The sequence below is a fragment of the Octopus sinensis genome, linkage group LG7, assembly GCF_006345805.1.
Source record: "Octopus sinensis linkage group LG7, ASM634580v1, whole genome shotgun sequence".
Classification (NCBI taxonomy): domain Eukaryota; kingdom Metazoa; phylum Mollusca; class Cephalopoda; order Octopoda; family Octopodidae; genus Octopus; species Octopus sinensis.
Window position 1 is genome coordinate 12,395,429 of NC_043003.1, and position 20,144 is coordinate 12,415,572.

General features: G+C 35.4%; 1 protein-coding gene and 1 long non-coding RNA gene across 15 annotated transcripts in view; one reads left to right on the forward strand and one right to left on the reverse strand.

Annotated features, from left to right (window-relative positions):
* Window positions 1-20,144, forward strand: part of LOC115213920 (liprin-beta-1) — a 488,566-nt gene that overhangs the window by 245,913 nt on the left and 222,509 nt on the right. The window lies entirely within an intron of this gene.
* The window catches only part of LOC118764175, a 62,735-nt gene that overhangs the window by 23,516 nt on the left and 19,075 nt on the right, over window positions 1-20,144 (reverse strand). Inside the window, exon 3 of the long non-coding RNA XR_004999959.1 lies at window positions 9,045-9,191. This is a non-coding gene — a long non-coding RNA (uncharacterized LOC118764175). The remainder of the gene's footprint in view (window positions 1-9,044; window positions 9,192-20,144) is intronic.

A 20,144-nucleotide genomic window follows, 5' to 3' on the forward strand; every position in this document is an offset into this window, starting at 1 on the left:
CAACTTACCCCATCCCCCAAAATTGCTGGCATTGTGCCAAAGGCGGGGAGCTGGCAGAAACATTAGCACATCAGGCAAAATGCTTAGTGGTATATTGTCTGCTGCTACGTTCTGAGTTCAAATTCCGCCGAGGTTGACTTTGTCTTTCATCCTTTCATGGCCGATAAATTAAGTACCAGTTGCATACTAGGGTCAATCTAATCAACTGGCCCCCTCCCCAAAAGTTTCATTCCTTGTGCCTAGAGTTGAAAAGATTATTATATGTCATTAAAATAAACTTTTATTACTCATTCCATTTAGTTTTGACCCTTGCAGACAGGTTAATTGAGAATGGAAACTTTTCATCATCATCATCATCTTTCAAGGTCCATGTCCCATTTTGGCATAAGCTGAAATGTTTGATAAGATTTGATGGGGCCAAGGACTATGTCACCTTCCAGTGTCTGCTTTGGCATGGTTTCTACTGCTGGATGCCCTTCTCAATGCCAATTATTTTACAGTGTATACTGTGTGCTTTTGGGCTATCAGCACTAGTGAGGTTGCCATGCAGCTCACAAGACTATGAAACCCAAAGAGGTAGGGGTCAGTTTTATGTTAGAAAAAGGGTGCATTAACCCTCTAGTATTTACATTATTCTGTTGAAAGTAATACTTATTCACTTTGTTTTGAATTAATCACGCATTATCTTGGAGCTTTGAGATTTTGATGAGGGAATTATTAATTTTTTGAAAGATATTGTAGGTCTGGTTTGAGAGGCCAGACCTGAACAATTTGAACATAAAACAAGTTGAATATTTTGTTTGGATGTGGCTAGTTTAAATGGTAAAGGGTTAAAGTATAAGAGGAGTTGAGGCAGTGCAAGTTAGACTTAATGGAGTTAGACTTAATGCTGCAAAGTAAATGAAATGAATCTCTCTATATATTTCATTTCATTTTCATTTCATTTGGGTTTGAGTCCATGCTCAGGCCAAGTCGAAGACTCCACCCTCAGAGTCTGGTGTGGTTGCCAGGTTGTATTCTCTGCTTAAATTTGACATGTGTAGGAGCGAGTTTGAGTCAGTTTGTGCTCGTTGTGTATATCCTGGGAGATGGGGTTCATCTCTAATGGTGCTTAAGTATCTATCCAGTTGCAATTTGAATGATTCCACACTGCATCCTGATAGATTTCTGACATATACCGGAATGGAGTTGAACAGTTGTGCTCCTCGAACCAACAGACTTGATTCTCGCAGGGTTTTTGCTGCCTGGCCAGCCTTTTTGTTGATTGGTGGCAGCTGGCAGCGTCTTCCGTGGCGCAGTGAGTGGTAGGTTTTGATACCAAAGTTTGGCACCTTCTGCTCTATCATTTTCCAAATGTATATAATTCGGTATCGCTCAAATCTTCTTTCTATTGAGTACATCCTCAAGGTTTTGAGTCTTTGCCAATAGTCCAGGTCCCTCGTTTCTGAGAAGTATGAGGTAAAATTTCTTTGGAGCGATTCTATCTTAGATAGTTGGCCCTTTGTTGTTGGTGACCACAACTGAGAACAGTAGTCAATCCTCGGAAGTATCATACTGTTCCAGAGGGTTTTCATTGTTGAGGTATCTCTTGATTTGAAGGTGCGCAAGATCCACCCGCTGTACTTTCTTGCAGTAAGACAGACTGAGTCAAGGTGTTCTCTGAATTTTAGGTTGGTTCCCATGTGGATGCCTAAATCTTTCACATACTGTTTTTCCATTATTTGTTGTCCTGATGGGTTTCTGTAGTTTGTTGTATTTTTCAGATCTTGATCTGTTCCGTAGCGAATTAGTTCAAACTTCTTATCATTGAACAACATGTTGTTTGTTTCCTGCCATTTATATATGGTGGTCAGGTCCTTTTGTAAGGCCTCTGTATCCACCTCGTCTTTGATTTGTCTCATGACCCTGGTGTCATCAGCAAAGGATGAGACGTTGCTGGTTGTATCTTCATCTATGTCAGAGATGAGGATGAGAAACAGGATTGGGCCGAGTACTGTACCCTGAGGAACACTGCTGGTCACAGGTGATGGTGTTGAATGGGTTCCATTCACAGTGACTGTTTGAGTTCTATTTGTAAGGAACTCGTTTATCCATGTACCAACTTTTCCTCCTACTCCTAGCTTTCGAAGTTTGTGACCCAGGATGCCATGATCTACCTTGTCAAATGCCTTGGCAAAGTCGAGGTAGATAACATCTGTGTTGTATCCATTCTCTAGATTTTCTAGGATTTGGTCATGGTGTGCCAGTAGTTGGGAAAGGCATGATCTACCTAACCTGAATCCATGCTGGTTGCAATTCATCAGATTGTTGGATTCCAGGAACTCAACCAGTTTTCCACGAACTATTCTTTCGAAGACCTTGATAATGTGTGATGTCAGTGAGATTGGTCGGTAGTTCTTTGGTTTTGATTTGCTATCCCCTTTATGTATTGGAGTTATGTGTGCTTCTTTATATGTATTTGGTATTTTGCCATTCTCCATAGATTCCCTCCATATCATGTAAAGGGGTTTCGACAATTGTGCCTTGCAGTTTTTAAGTATCATGGCATTGAAACCGTCAGGCCCCGCAGCCGAGTGCATGGAGAGCTTGTCTATTGCTCTTGCTATGTCTTCTGGGTTGAAATCAATGTCGGATAGGGTAGGTTTAGTATGGTCGATATCCTTGAAGAATTTTCCTGGGTCATGGATCTTCATGGTTTTAGATGGCTCACTGAAGACACTTTCATACTGTTGACCCAACATTTCTGCCATTTCAATAGGGTTATTCACTACATCCCCATTTTGTCTCTGGAGAGGTCCTATTGTTGACTTGGTGTTCGAGTATTTCTTTGCAAAACTGTAGAAACATTTTGGATTTTTCTTGATGTTTTCTATGGCTTTCTTTTCTGCATTGCTACGTTCTTCATCATAGTGTTGTTTTAGATTGTCTTCTAATCTGTATATTTGGTCAAGGACTTTCTGTAATTCATGTTTTGATGTCAGCTTAGATGTTTTGTTTCTTAGTCTTGACCTTTTGCGCATCAGGATCTTTCGCTCCCGTGGTACAGGTTTTTTTGTGGACTTGGTTTTCTTTAGAGGAACATTTTTTCACATATTTCTTCGATCTTGTTTAAGAATTTCTTGTGTTTATCTGGCCCAGTAAGGTAGAGATCCCAGTCAATGATTTGTAACTGGTTGTTAATAGTTTCCCAATTTGCCTGGTGATAATCATACCTGCATAGCTTTGGCATGTCCTTTTGTTTAAGAGTTGTGGCATTGGGCTCATTACCAATGTGTAAATGCATTTCAATAATATTGTGGTCTGAAAGGATTGTTGGGGTTGAGTGAAGGTCAAATAGCGTGTCCTCGTTGTTGGTGAAAACCAAGTCGATCGTATTATTATTTCTTGTTGCTTCTGTCATCATTTGTTTGAGGTATAATTTCTCTGTGACTTCCAACAGTTTGGCTGCCTGTATTTGTTCAGCTTTTGTCCCCAGTTTTAGTATGTGTCCATGTGGCCAGATGATGTTAGGGAAGTTGAAGTCACCAAGGAGGATAATGTCTGGCATTGGACTTGCCATGTTTCCCAGAATTTGTTGGAGCTTCGTCAGTGGCTCAGTGAAGGATAATGTTGGGCTGTTTGGCGGTCTGTACATTATTGTTACAACTGTATTAAGTTGGATGATTTTTATGCACAGCAGGTTGCAGTAGGCATTTGATTCATTGACAAGTTCTATGCATGCATAGGTATCATGGATATACATGATAACGCCCCCATGGGATCTGCCTTGTCTATCACATCTGAAGATGTTGAATCTATTGATTATGATTTCGCTGTTGCGGATGTTTTCGTTGAGATGACTTTCAGTAATTCCAATTATTTTGGAGTTGTTTTCTGTTGCTAATTCTTCCAAGAAAGGGACTTTACACTGTTTTGTTTTCGGATAAAGACCCTGGATATTTGCTGTTATTATATATATAAACGGCAAAATGTCTGTCTGTGTGTCCTTTATACAAATCCACAATTTTTCAGTTAGAGGGCTCGCACTTTCTATGGTCATTCAAAAACACCCAAGGGTGGTCATGCACATCTTTACATTTCCCCAGTCACCCCGCAAAGCCATTAAAAAATCAATAGAAGTGACTTTTTTGTGAATTTTCTATCCAAAACCCAATCAAAATGCCCGAAACTTGATACGCCAATTGAATGCCAGCTAGCTGTATGTGATTGGTCGGAGATTTGGACAGTATTTGCATGCATGTGCGCATGCACGCACCTGTATATGCATGCACTAACACTATGACCCGGCATTGCCGGGTCATAGTACTAATCCTTGTTATGCCACTGTGTTATTCAATTCCATATTAATGCTTGACTGAGTTAACATATGATCAAAGTCATTCCAAGTGTGACCATTCTGTTTTTTTTTTTTAAAGATGCTGAGAACTACATTATCCCATGTCCTTCTCAATTTGGATTTTTTTGTTTTTTGCTCAGATTGGATGGAATGGTGTGATTTGTGATTTAATAGAGATTTGAACAACTGTATATCATCACTGTCATTGACCCCTGGACATTGTTAGCTTGAGTCCTAGAACTTGTGGAACTGGTTACCCATTTCCATGGTTTATAAGCCACCCCAACAAAGAATGCTAGTCTATCACAGGATTACTCATTTTTAGCTGAGTTGAGTGGAACGATATGAAATGAAGTGTTTTGCTCAAGAACACAATGCACTACCTGGTCCAGGAATTAAAACCCTGGCCTTATGATTGTGAGCGTAACACCCTAACCACTAGGCTACATGCTAAGTGACTCCCTTATTAGTTTGTCCCTTTATTATATAGTTTAACACAGGGAAGTATATCTACACTTTGTCTCTCTCATGATGCTATCACATCATCATCATCATCATCATCATCTAACGTCCGTTTTCCATGCTAGCATGGGTTGGACGGTTCGACCGGGGTCTGGTAAGCCATGGAGGCTGCACCAGGCCCCAGTCTGATTTGGCAGTGTTTCTACAGCTGGATGCCCTTCCTAACGCCAACCACTCTGTGAGTGTAGTGGGTGTTTGTTTATCAATATCTAATTTTATTCTTTAGTAGATTGACAGAATTGTTAGGGTTGCAAAAAAGAAGAAAAAAAATCCTTAGTGGCATTTGCTCCAACTCTCTATATTCTGATATTTTGAGTTCAAATCCTGCCAAGGTCAACTTTGTCTATCATCAACTCCAGGATCAATACAATAAAACACCAGTCAAAAACTGAAGTTGATGTAATCCACTACTCCCTCCCAGTCTCCTTAAAGTAACTGACGCTGTACCAAAATTAGAAACAATTGAGTTTGTTTTTTAAATTTTATTTTTTCACAGTGTTAAGTGATTATGTATGAGGCTCTTAATGAGTTAAGTTCTTGAATCACAGCTGTGTTCTTAATGTTTGTATCCGTCAAAAGAGGGGTAACCAAGAGATAGCAAAGTAATTGCAAAAAAGAAGGATTGTATGTGATTAATATATGTTTGTAAAGCATGTAATAAAGGTGGCGAGCTGGCAGAAACGTTAGCGTGCCGGGCGAATTTGCTTAGCAGTATTTCGTCTGCCGCTACGTTCTGAGTTCAAATTCCGCCGAGGTCGATTTTGCTTTTCATCCTTTTGGGGCCAATAAATTAAGTATCAGTCACACACTGGGGTTGATGTAATCAACTTAATCCCTTTGTCTGTCCTTGTTTGTCCCCTCTGTTTAGCCCCTTGTGGGCAAAAAAAAAAGCATGTAATTTGGAAATTTTATTGTAGCCAGTTCAGAACATTGGTCTGATCTATTGCTAATTATCTTTCTTTTACTTGTTTTGGTCATTGGACTGCGGCCATGCTGGGGCACCGCCTTGAAGGGTTTTAGTCAAACCTAGTGTTTATTTTGTTTTAAGTCTAGCACTTATTCTATTGCTCTCTTTTGCTGAACTGCACTGTAATGGTGACATAAACAAACCAACACTGGTTGTCAAGCTGTGACCACACCCACCCTTGCACAGATATATACATGTACTTATATGCACATTGGGCTTCTATGCAATTTCCATCTGCCAAATTCACTTACAATGCATTTGTTGACCCGTGACTATTGTAGAAGACACTTGCCCAAGGTGCCACAAAGTGGGACTGAACCCAAAACCACATGGTGCAAAGCAAGCTAGTAATAAAGAAAAACTGCGTAACAAAGAAAAGAAAATAATAGCAGAAAGGTTAGGTGTTTCAGAGGTTCATAGCCGCAGTGATGTCATCGTAACCTCGTGAATTTTTTTTAAAGAAAAGCTGTTTGTTAGGTCATAAAAGGAAGGTCTAATAAAACTGTTTATTATACTTTTATTTATAATACAATATTATTAAGTTTTAGGTGACTGTAAATAAATTATATCAGGTATAATCTTTTTAATCATTGTGCTTGATACTATTTGCAAATACAGGTGCAGTTAAGTACGTGGTTAAGAAGTTTGCTTTGCAATCACATGGTTCTAGGTTTGGTCTTACTCTCTGTCTCACCTTTGTCTAGTGTTATCTACTATAATCTTGTGCTGACCTTTATCTTGTTAACTGAATTTAATTGAATTTAGTGGCCAGACACTGTGTGTAAGCCTAATGTGTGTGTGTGTTTACATTTACACCAGTGTAAAAGCAAGTGCTGTTTTTGTGGTGTTTCTTTGTTTTGTGACTTAGCTGTTCAGTAGATAGAGATGACTAAATGTAAATAACAATCAAGCATTGATATGAGCAAAGGAACTGTTGATAAGCTGATGCTGTAATATGACCACAGTCCATTGACTAAAACCAGTGAAAGAATAAAGCATTTTGTTTCACATGTTCAATGCTTTTTGTTGAAAAATAAATGAACCCTTTAGCATTTAAACTGGCCATATCCAGTCAAATATTCAACCCGTTTCATGTTCAAAGTAGCCACCTTCCAGCCTTTCACACTTACCCTACAATGTCATTCAAAATATAAACAGTTACATCATCAAAATCTCAATGCTACAAGATAATGCATGACTAATTCAAAACAATATAAATAAATAAGCATTACATTTGACAGAGAAATCTGAACGCTAAAGGATTAAGGGAATATATTAAATTTTCTTCCATTGCTGTAATCACTAAAATTAAGGAATGAAAATATACTGTTAGAGATTGAAATGACTGAATCTAGAAAATATGGACTTCATCATCATTATTACTGTTAGCATCATCATTTTATGCCTCTTTTTTCCATATGCTGGCATAGGTTGGATGGTTCTATAGGAACCAAAAAGCCAGAGAGCTGCATTGAGAGCTCCAGCGTCGCCTTTTGCATGGTTTCCACAGCTGGATGCCCTTCCTCATACCAACCTCTTTATTGCATGTATTGGGTGCTTTTTCTCTTGGCACCAGCACTTGTGAGCTCACTAAGTACTCAGAAGACAAGATCCTTCATCTTAGCAGGGTATGCTATTAAGGATGTGAAAGTATGATAGAAGGACAGGAACAGGTCTTCTTGCTGAAGAAATGAATACACAGATTCCAATTTTACTGAGAATAATATTAGAGAATTTTAACCCTGTTTCCCCTAACTTTTAGAAGTAGGTGGTTAATAATGAAAGAGAAATCTGAATTGTTGGGTGTTTTTTCACAATATTTTTTATATCTGTATATTGTTATAGACATGTGACTTTATGTTTTTGTTTCATCTATTTAGACACTTGAATAATGTTGGCCATTTTATTTTTTTCCTTATTCTCTTTGACCTTTTTTTTCAGTGTAACTGTGTAATTGTGATATTTCTGTTTGACTTGAGTTTCCAATTAACAATGTTAAGGAATTTTTTTGTTAGTATAAATGTAAGTCTAAATTCTTTGTCTAACGCCCTTATCTTTCACTAATTATAAAAACCAAAAAATTTTAGTTTATGTGACGGAATGTTTCCATTTTAAGGAAACATTTTTTATATATTTTATGTGTCCCTTTCTTGTCAAGTCTAGCTTCTGACTCAACTTAATTTGCTTAGTTATCTGTGACTGTTACCACAATTACTCAGCTTCATTGTTTTTATCCAATAGTAGATACTTGAATCTACTTTTTTTTCAAATACAATATTAGTAAAAGCAGTGGTATGTTGTCAACTCAATGTGACAGTCCCATGAAAGGGAAGAATGTTACTGCTATTTAGCCCTAGGTAACACCGTTTCCTGTTTGCCTTGACACATTTCATCTTTGTGTGTGTGTGTGCGTAAAGACTTTACTAACTCTGATGAGCACAGGGTTACGTAATTGGATTGTTACCTAACACTCCATTGAACCCCCTAGTGCGAAACCAATTGGTAAGATTGGTTGTAATAGATATATAGTATTGTACACTTCGATTAATATATATATATATAATCATCATCTTCTTCATATTAACACATACTTTTTCATGTGTGCATGTGTTGGATGGAGTTTATTGGAATATATTTTTTTTATGATGAGATACCCTTCCTGTTGCCAACCTGTATCTGTTTCCAAGCAAAGGAATATTTCTCTATGAGCAGGCATGAACAACAATCATTTGCAGTCATCATGTGATGTCAAGGCAAGGAAAAACAAACATACTCACACGCACATATTTACATCTCTGTTTCTCCTCTCTCTGTACTTGTGTATATATGTGAATATATATATATTAACACATACACACACGCATATACATGTACATACACACAGGTATATATATATAATATATAAAATGTTACTGCGCAGTTAAAATTACTAGCTTTATCCTAGTTAATTATCTTTAGTTGTTTTCAATCTTGTATCATTGTTATCGCAATTGAAAGCATGACTATGTTTTACATATTCAAGTTCTGCACCTCAGGCACTCAGTTAAGTATGTAATCTTCGAAATTTACAAAAGGAGTATCAATACTGTCTTTATCAAATCAATCATCTGAATCTATTTATGCCCAAGAAAGAATGAAATTGTTTTACATTTTGTTCAGTAATATCAAATGAAATATTTTGGCAATGGAAATTATATAAAAATCTAATGACTCTCTCACCTAAACTTTCTGTTGTTGAAGTAAAAAATGCAAAATGGATCTGGATAAGTGGAACTGTTTGGTTGTCTGCTCCATACTGATCCTTCTCAGATCAGCTGTTTCACTCACATCTGTTGATTGATTGCTGGAACAGTGAAATGGAGGGATCTGAAAATAAATGTATTTTTTGAGATGAAAAAAATGAAATGGTTTCATTTTCAATTAACTTATAGTCTAAACCAAGTTATTGTAGTTAGCATTTAAAACTGTTAATTTTTTCAAAATATTCTTTGGAAATGGTAATATTAATTTTCTTAAATTAAACAATATACAGTTGTAGGAGATATATTTAAGATTTGTCAGGAAATCATTAGATTTTCTCTAACCTTTTGCCTGTCTTGTATATACATATGATACACGAGGCATATTTCCCTGGTGTCCATGCATCATATATGATAAATATTCCCAATTTTTTCAACTACCAGGGTATCTTGAGCCTTATGAAAGGAAAGTTTTATATTACTTAGAATGTATGAAACATGGGTTAACTAAAAGTCTGAAAACAAGCATGGATGTTTAAGATAACCATCATCATTGTTTAACGTCCGTTTTTTATGCTGGCATGGGTTGGATGGCTTGACTGGGGTCTGGCAAGCCAGGAGGCTGCACCAGGCTCCAATCTGATCTGGCACGGTTTCTACAGCTGGATGCCCTTCCTAACGCTAACAACTCCGAGAGTGCAGTGGGTCCTTTTTACATGCCACCAGCACAGGAGCCAGTCAGGCGGCACTGGCATCGGCCACATTCAGATGGTGCTTTTTACGAAAATACTTTGGACAAGCAAAGAGTTAATATTTTTAAATGAATTAGTCAACTAAGACACATGAAGGGGAAAAGTGACCAAATTACATTTCTTGCTTACAGGGAAAACTATTTCATAGGACCCCTAACAGAATAAAGTGATGGGGGTAGCTGATACTGACAAACCAACAACATCCCCAAAGGAACTTATGATGAATATATAATCTAAAACTTTCTGCTTCGTCAGATAGTACTGATTAAAGATTCTCCTAAAAGCACATACAATATAAATTATGTCTACTTTTAATAGAATACTGAGAATTGCTATGAGATACCGTTTATTAGATGCACAGCTGTAAAATTGTCCACATCTCACCTCATACCTATTTCTTGTGTTACTCATGTACACCAGATTCCATTAAGTAGCCAACCTTTGAAGCGATATGCACAAAATTCATTCAGGAAGAAAATGTTGTTTATCAAATAATTTATGAATACTTGCCAATAGTTTTCTTTACTACGGCTGTTTTGGCTTTGAAATTTCTATCTCCGCGTGATACCCTGACTAATAAATACTTAGTCATAACAGTTGTTTGTTAGTTATTAATCTATCAGTCACACCAATTATATATTTGTCAATAAACACCAGTCGCTCTACTTGTTTATTGATTAAGACGAGCTGTGATATTGACAGTGTTCATGTGTGTGTAAACACACACACATACACACACACACACACACATTCACACACACACACACTCTCTCTCTCTCTCACTCACTCACACAGATGCATGTTTGCACATACGTATATGAACCATGTATGTATATTGTGTGCACATATATAATGGACACATGCTTATATGTAGATTCAGAGTACTTTTAACATCTTTGAGTAGAATTTTAGGTTGATTGTTGAATAGTTTGTTGTGTCTGGGGAGAGTCATTTTCTTTTTGTGCCTTATAATGTAACGCAATCACCGGTAAAATTTCCACTTTTTTCTTATTTTTATTTTCCTAAAATTTTCATTGCGTCTTGCAACCTTTTCAATAGGAAAATAAAAATAAGAAAAAAGTGGAAATTTTACCAGTGAGTGTGTTACATTATAAGGCACAAAAAGAAAATAACTCTCCCCAGACACAACAGAATATGCTTCAACACATGAACTCATATAAAGAATCTTGCAAACCAAATCCAAAAACAAGTTGAATAGTTTGTTTAGTAAAAATACCTTAGAAAATCTACAAATAGTTTAACTGACCTTTTTGTTACCATATTTTTGTGTTTGTTTCTATTAATTTTGAAAATGCTGAAGGATTTAGTAAAGCAACTTTGGTCATTGTTAAGTTGGTATTTGGAACATATTCTAACATGAAATTTTTGATGGAAGGTTTTCACTTTAATACAGAAAATTTCTATCAAAGAACCAAGAGCAGTCTCAGGCAGCTTAGCATCAAAAGGGTTAAAGAAACAGGATAAAGAGTAAAGCAGATAGTGAAAGTTAGAAATAATATCACTTCCTCTGTGTGTGTACGTGCATGTGCGCACACTCTCACACACATTCAGCATAAATAACATTCATTTGGAAGAATGGTAACTATATCATCAAAATAATGTATACTCATAATATAAACATAAAGACAATATGAATAAGGCTTGATAAGTAAAACTAATTAGTTTAAATGATAGAAAATGCTTGTCTTCACTATTCTAGTAATTGTTTTCACAGTTCTGTCAGCATTCTGTTGATGAAAAGTTTGCTTGGTGAGAATGTTTCAGAATATACAACTATTTCAGAAAATATGCAAATACAATCCCTACTTCTATTTTGCTTATTAATCTTCAAGTATTCAAACTTAGATAATTAGATTAAATCTGCTGTCACATGCTTAATTTTGGTTAGTTTTGTATAGAGATTTAATGAAGTAAATTTTTCAGATGTATTGTCCTGAAGTTTATTGGGATCATACTTCCAACAAGAATACATTCTATGGGGTTTTAATTTTCAAGCATAGGCATGGCTGTGCAGTTAAGAAGTTCATTTTGAACCTACATGGTTTTGGGTTCAATCCAAGTGTGTGGCACCTGAGTAAGTGTCTTCTACTATAGCTTCAGAACTTGAAAGAAAGTCATATTTGTGTGTTTACATTTGTACTTCTCTGCAAAACACTGAGCTACAAGCAGTGACATTGTTGCCATTTCCTCTGTCAATGAATTATCCACTGCTTTGCACCTTTGAAGATGTATGGAAAAAAAAGACCCCTTTTTTGAAAAATATGGGTTAGGACAGAAGGGGCATATATTTGTAAAGCAATGCCTCAATAATATAGACGAATACAGGCACATGAAGTACCATACAACATAAATTCTTCTTGATTTATTAAAATTATTTCCATTTCTAGAGAATGCCTCATAAACACCAAATGGCAAATAACACCACTTCCACTTGAGAAGGGGAGATAAGCTCAAGAGCCAAGAATTTTTCTGAGTTTACATGCCATAACCCACACATAAAAACAAGCAAGCATTATTAAAGCTTTAGTGAAATAAATAACTTTTAGCTTAATAAAAGCCATATGTTTATGTATAGAAATGTAATATTATCTTTCACATAGTAACGAGATTTCAGTCCAAGATTTGAATTTAAAAATATGAACACTTTAATAGAGATAGTTTCAAGCATATTGCTGTTAAAATTTGATGCAATATTCAGCATCTTACTCCTAAGATCTCTAGACTATAAGGTATTATCTCTTTAATAATACAGCACAATAGAATTCAAATAAGGTAATTTATATATTTATCAAATCCTTGTTATTTACTTTCTGTACTGGCGCTAATTTTCATTTTAGATCCTATAAATTGTTGGCTTGTTGGGACATTACTAAAACAATTTCTTGTGATTTACTATGTCTAGGACAAGTCAGTCTAGTTGAGACTATTCTTCTGAATCATATACTCCAAGCAAATGAGAAACTTGCTAGTCCTGTAGCATTAATGCAGGTTAAAAGATTTCTTCTTTGTGCCTTTTTTTATATATAGGTAGTGAAGCTAACATTCATTGAGAGTTATGCATCTTTGTGACAAGTAGAGTAGGTTAGCTTCCATTGTATGTCTATAAATTTATTCATTTGCTTAAAATGCCAGAGAAGATGTTAATGCTTCTTTTAAAAACAAATTGTTTATTATAAATCTCTATAAATTGAACTTTATAAATTTACTGTATTCTGCTTTATTCTTATTCCACTAACATCTTTACCTGGTTACTGGTAACATTTTGTTTGTATTTTACAAGTTATGTATATGAACTTATGTATGTTTTTTGTCTATGAAGTATTGGAAACAGGAATGTTATTTACTCTGTTTATTGTTGCAAGGAAAGCAATCTGTATATTTAATTTGTGATAGTATGAAGAGATGGAGGGAAGATAAATGCTATTACTTAATTTGTTAAAAATGATTTACAATTTATAATTTCTCTTTTTTTTGAGTGATTATATTTTTATTTCTTGAAAGTTTTGGAGAAAAGTTTGAATGAATATGTTTATATCTGCTTGTTTTTGATTTGTATTTAATTTATCTTAGAACATTTTCTAACTTAAAATACTAAATGTTAGCATTTCTGCTATGTATTGATAGTATTACATTAGCACGTAGCCACAAATAAGCAAGTAAAACAATACTCAGTACTGATACTGTTCTTTTCGATCATAGTCCATAGAGATAAAGACAGCTGACCCCAGAGAGACTTGAACACAGAACATTAAGGGACATACTAAATACCATGTTGATTTTTTTTTTTTTTTTTTTTTTGTCTGGTGCTCTACCAATTCTACCACCCACCATCATATTTGTGTTAGTTATTGACTACTTTGATGTTGAATGGTCTACCAATCTAGCTTTTCGTTCCCAACCTTTTAACTTTATCTGCATATTGATTTGAACTGTTCTTAGTGTATATTGTATTTTAACAATACCGAATAACTCAGCAGCTGGAATATCTTGGTACATGTATTGATATTGGCAGTGACATTCTGCAGAGGCCTTTCATGTGAAAATTTGGGTTTTTTTTTTATTTTATTATTTTTTTAAGTTACAGAAAACTCAAAATTTTTCTCTTATCTTTTTAATTTAAATTTTGGTATAATACGAGACAAGTAATATTAAATAATAGGTAGTTCAATCAATTAAACCATTCTTTTCAATAAAAAAAAAAGCAATGTACCTGATCAATAAATAAAGTTATGTTGTAAAGTTTTTAGCGGCAGTAAATTTATTGAAAAAAAAAAAAAGGTTTTAAAAGATAACCAAATATCTAGACTTATCTTTTATTTTTTATCTTTTCCTTGCTTCTGTCATTGGATTGTGGCCAATGCTAGGGCACCTTCTTGAATGGTTTTAGTCGAACAAATCATTCCCAGTTCTTATTTCAAGTTTGATAGTTATTCTATCAGTCTCTTATGCCTGACCCCTAAGTTACAGAGACGTAAACAAACCAACACTGGCCATCAAGTGGTGGTAGAGGTTAAACACAAAAATGCACATAGTAGGCTTACACACAGTTTCCATCTATTGAATTCACTCAGAAGGCATTGGTCAGGCCAGGACTAGAATATAATTTAACCCTTTAACATTTAGACTGGTCATATCCAGCCCAAATATTCTACCCCTGCATGTTTGAACCAGCCTCATGCCTAAAAATAATCACATTGAAATCTTGAAGCTATGAGATTTATACATATTTAATTTAAAGCAGTGTGAGTAAATAAGCTTTACATTTGGCAGAGTAATCAATGTTAAAGGGTGAAGTGAAGAACATGTTTTATTAACCTAATAAAATACTGGTGTTGTAATTCCAGTGAAATAAAATACTGTACTGTATTTTGAGAAGCAAGGATCCATTTTAAATAAAGTAGAATCTTTCTTTTAATGACAACACAAGTTAGCAAAAATCTCTTGACTCTAATTAACAAATAATTCTCTTTTATTTTTTGCTGGGTGCTGGTTGCTTGAGAGTCCTGGAAAAAAGGGTGTTTACTGCTAAAAGACTCATGCACAAGGTGTCATGCTGTAGGACTGAACCAGGAACCTCATGATTGTGAAGCCCACTTCTTAGCTACTTGGTTATGCCAGAGCATGTGCAAAGAGATATTTTGTAATTGCTACGTGAAGTGAAATAGTCTTATCATGAATCTTAATACAAAGGTCAAGTCAATTACATTGCAATTATCTTTCCATGATACACTAATTCACAATTCTTTCTACTAAAGGCACAAAACCTGAAATTTGAGGGAGGGAGATAGTCAATTACATCAACCCCAGTACTCAACTGATACTTATTTCATTGACCCCAAAAAGATGAAAGGCAAAGTCGACCTTGGCAAATTTTGAACTGAAGAATGCAAAGACAGATGAAATAATTCATAATGACTGCATTTCTTTCTAGTGACTGTTAGGTTTCATACACGGATACAATAGAATTTTTATTTTGGATAAGACATTAGCTTAATGTAGATTAGCTTCCTGCATCAGCCGGGTAAATTAAGATAGAGTTGTATTTTATGAAAGGTTGTTGACTTATATCTATAATAAATACTCTGTCCAGCAGGATGTTTATTATAACTGTTGAATAAACTTTGTTGTGATATTAACTCAGTGCTAATGACTCTACTGTAGATTATTCAAATTACTCACTCATTTTCTTGATCAGCCCCACAAATTATGGAGTTGGTATAGCTGGGCATGGGAAGATTGACTTTTCAACTCATAGTATTTAGTTTAGCATTTCACAACCTTGCAGTTAAATTTGACTGAAATTAACATAGTATTTCATATATGCTTTCAAAATGGTAACATAACTAACTACCATATTGCCAGTGTTAACTTTATCAAAATTCTCTTCTGCCTACAAATTACTTCTGGTGTCGGCATGGCTTTGTGGTTAAGAAGCTCACTTTACTTCACATGGTTTTGGGTTCAGTTCTATGTGTGGCAACTTGGGAAGGTATCTTCTACTATAGTCATGGGCCGACCAGTGTCTTGTGAGTGAATCTGGTATATGGAAGCTGTCATGCATGCATGTGTATGTGTACACACGTATATTTGTGTGTTTTTGAGTGTGTGTGCTTATCCTCACCATTGCTTGGTAGCTGGTGTTGGTTTGTTTATTTCCCATAAGTTAGTGGTTCAGCATAAGAGACCGACCAAATAAGTACCACTGCTTAAAAATAAGCTCTGTGGTTTTGTTTGATTAAACTCGCCAAGAGCTTATTTTTTGAATTAATCATGCATCACCTCATAGCTTTAAAATTTTTATGATGTGATTATTTTCATAATGACCTTGCTGGGTAGGTGTTCGAGGCCAGATCTGGCCAGTTTGAACCTAAAACAGATTGATTATTTGAGGTGGATATGGTTAGTTTATCCCTCAAGTATTCAGCTAAGTCTGTTCTTAAATGTAATACTTATTTATTCACATTGTTTTCAATTAATCATGCATTATGTCATAGCTTCAAGATTTTAACGACATGATGGTTTATTTTTATAACGACATTGTAGGGTAGGTCTGAGAGGCCAGATGTGGCTGATTTGAACATAAAACAGGTAGAATATTTAGGCTGGATATAGTCATTTTAAATGCTAAAGGGTTAAGAATCAAAACCCATAACCATTTTCTTTAACTCTTTTGTAAGAATCTGTTTGACATATTGTCTTAAAAACGGTTGCCACTAAAAAATTTGACTTGTGCAGGTGATGACTTTTATGTATTTGATAAATGTTTTGGTCATATTTTATATGTACTTAGAATATTTGGAAATATCTCAAAACCTGTAATTCCGTTGTTAGCTGTTGCTATCCTTTGCTGATACACTGGTGCCATGCCATGCCAGTCTCAGGTAAGAAGCACCCAGTACACTCTGTAAAGTGGTTGGGATTAGGAAAGGCAGTCGGTCATAAAGACCATGGTAGAACAGACAACTGGAACTTAGGTAGCTCTTCTGCTGGTCAGCTCCCTCAAACCATCCAAACCATGGAAAATGGATGTTAAATGATGGTAGTCAGGATGACTGTAAAAGTTGTCCTGATTATTATAGGGTATGATTAGGTTTAAGGCGGCGAGCTGGCAGAAATGTTAGCACGCCAGGTGAAATGCTTAGCGGTATTTCGTCTGCCGCTACATTCTGAGTTCAAATTCCGCCAAGGTTGACTTTGCCTTTCATCCTTTCGGGGTTGATTAAATAAGTACCAGTTACGCACTGGGGTTGATATAATTGACTTAATCCGTTTGTCTGTCCTTGTTTGTCCTCTGTGTTTAGCCCCTTGTGGGTAGTAAAGAAATAGGTATGATTAGGTTGTTACAGTGACATTTTCCCATTCTGTTCTCAAAAGAGGATTTGATGTCTGTGCAGTGTACTGTAAAACAACTTCATTTTCTTGTGAAGTTCTGTACACCACCACTGGATGGAAAATGGTCTCAGTTCTTATCTGTTGTCACCTAATGAAATGTAAAGGATTCAGTGCTAGAGATGGGATTATGACCTGTTGAACATTTACAGTTGCTAAGTAGCAAACGTGTGTCTTCTGTTCACTGAAATTTAACAAGAGACAACAAATCAATGGTAAAACGAATAGGAAAGATGAAGGGGAGGGTGGGGTGGAGGAACTCCCAAGAATTACCTGGGTAAGATGATCACAAATTAAAACAGGCTTAAAATATAGCGATTTTATAAAGGCAGTACAAGAAAGACCAAGAAAGTGGTCTATGGTGTTCAACTTGCTGAGCATGGGCAATTCCTGACGATGATGATGGTGGTGATGATGACAATGGTGACATTTTAACATGTTACTTTATTGAGAAATTTATTAGATAAAAAGGTTAAGAATTGAAACATCATTACAAATTACTAATGTCTGGACTCTGTTAATTAAAAGGAACGCTTGATTAATTGTTGTGGGGAAAGTATCTTTTAAGATTTTTCATACACGAAAGGAATTAAATTTTATTGGCCACCGGGGAAAAGTGAAGTTAGATATTATAGTTTTAATGGTGTTTTATTGATTAATATGTCACTATTTGTGATCTTAATTTTAATTTCTATTACAGGAATGTAACTTAGCATTAAATTAGATTTGCTGAATATTTCTTGAGTAATTGCGTGTGTGTTTGTGTGTGTCAGAATGTGTGATTGTAAGTATGAAAATGTGTTTGTGTGCGTGTATGTATGAAAATGTTTGCGTCTCTATATGTGTAAATGATTTGATAGTGTCACTGATAAAAAGAAAAAAGAATTCCTACTTCATTGCATATGAAAAGCCAAACCAATTAAGAGAAATCTAATTTTATGAAATTTGACTACCTTGGGATCTACTCTCATTGTATCCTAAACAGACATATAACCTCTCAATCAATTTGTTTTAAGAACAATATTGCCAACATTCATTGTAAAATTACTAGATTGTGTGTACATCACATTAATTAATTGTAGCCAAGATTCATAGATTAGATTGAGTAATTTAATGTGGATGCTGTATTGCTTTTGAATATATCAAGGAGTAGAATGCATAATACAACTGAAGAATACTGATTTCTCTGATTGGATTTACTGTACTCACTATCAATTAAAAATAGGAAAAATATCTAAGATTTATCTGTGTCAGTCAATTTGTTGAGAAAAAGTCCCCCAGAAATTGAGAAGCTCTAAGAGTATGTTTGCTTCCTGACAACATGGCATCAGGTTCAGTGCTCCTGTGTGGCACCTTGGGCAAATATCTTTCTATATATAAATGGCAAAATGTCTGTCTGTGTGTGTGTGTATCCTTTATACAAATCCACAATTTTTCAGTTAGAGGGCTTGCACTTTCTATGGTCATTCAAAACCGTCGTGCACCAAGGGTGGTCGTGCACATCTTTACATTTTCACAGTCACCCCGCAAAGCCATTAAAAAATCAATAGAAGTGACTTTTTTGTGAATTTTCTATCCAAAACCCAATCAAAATGCCCGAAACTTGATACGCCAATTAAATGCATTGCCGGATCATAGTGCTAGTCTTCTATTATAACTCAGGGCCAACCAATGCTTTGGGAGTGGATTTAGTTGATAGAAACTGAAAGAAGCCCGTTGTATGTGTGTGTGTGTCTCTTTGTTTTGACATTACTTGGTAATTGTAAATGAATGTCACTGTCAGTCATTTACAGTATTCCGCGAGAACACGTCTGGCTGCCGGGAATTTATTACTTTGCTTGAAAACAGATGAGGGATGGCTGGAGAAAAGCTTCCTCAATAAACTCTGTCTGACCGATGCAAGCATGGAAAAATGGGCATTAAACTGGTGTGTGTATATTTAAAAAAACATATAATTGTAAAATATAGTTATAATTAAGGGCTACTGGATATGACCAGCAGCCTACACTAGAAGTAGATTTCAAATACCTACAATCTACTCTAAGAGATAGGTATTTGTAGGTATCTGACATCTACTTCCAGCATAGGCTGCTGATCATATCCAGTAGCCCTTAATTATAATTATATTTTATAATTATGTTTTTGAAAAAAGTTTGATTTTACCTATATGGTCACTGTTATGCACTAGGCCACTGATATAATCATTTTTTGATTATATCCTTATTTTATATATGTATATATAAAAGAAAAATGTATTAAATATTACAAAACGTACATGTAGAACAAACACAGAAGGAGCATAATTCTTCATTTGTTATCAACCAAAATACTAATACTCAGTTTCATGCCTTTAACAATAAGACTGAGAACTTCATATATTGGCGGCATCTGCAAGATTTGCGTAGAATCAGGGCTTGAGCAAACAAGACAGAAAGAGTGGACATACAAAAGTAAACAAATGTAATTTGAAATGATAGATGAAGACAATAAATAAATTCTGTATTGTCTTGTTTGCTCGAGCCCTAATTCTATCGGGTGCCCACGATATATGAAGTTCTCATTTTTATCGTTAAAGGCACAAAACAGAGTATTAGTATTTTTTGGTTGATAACTGATGAAGAATTACGGTCCTATGTGTACGTTTTGTAGTATTTAATGCATTTTTCTTTTATTGAGTAACTGAATGCCACACATCCTGACTTTTATATATATATATATATAGTTAGGTTGATCCAGTGGCATGTTGCTCTTTCCTGACATGTTGCTGATTCCCGAGGGCCACTGTTAGGACTCAGAATCATGTGCCTCAACTTCTCCGTCACCATAGTGGCAGTTCTGTATTCATTATCCACAAGTTCAGCCTAAATAAACTAATTACACTCAGCTGTGGTGTTGAGTACTTTTTCTTCATTATAACC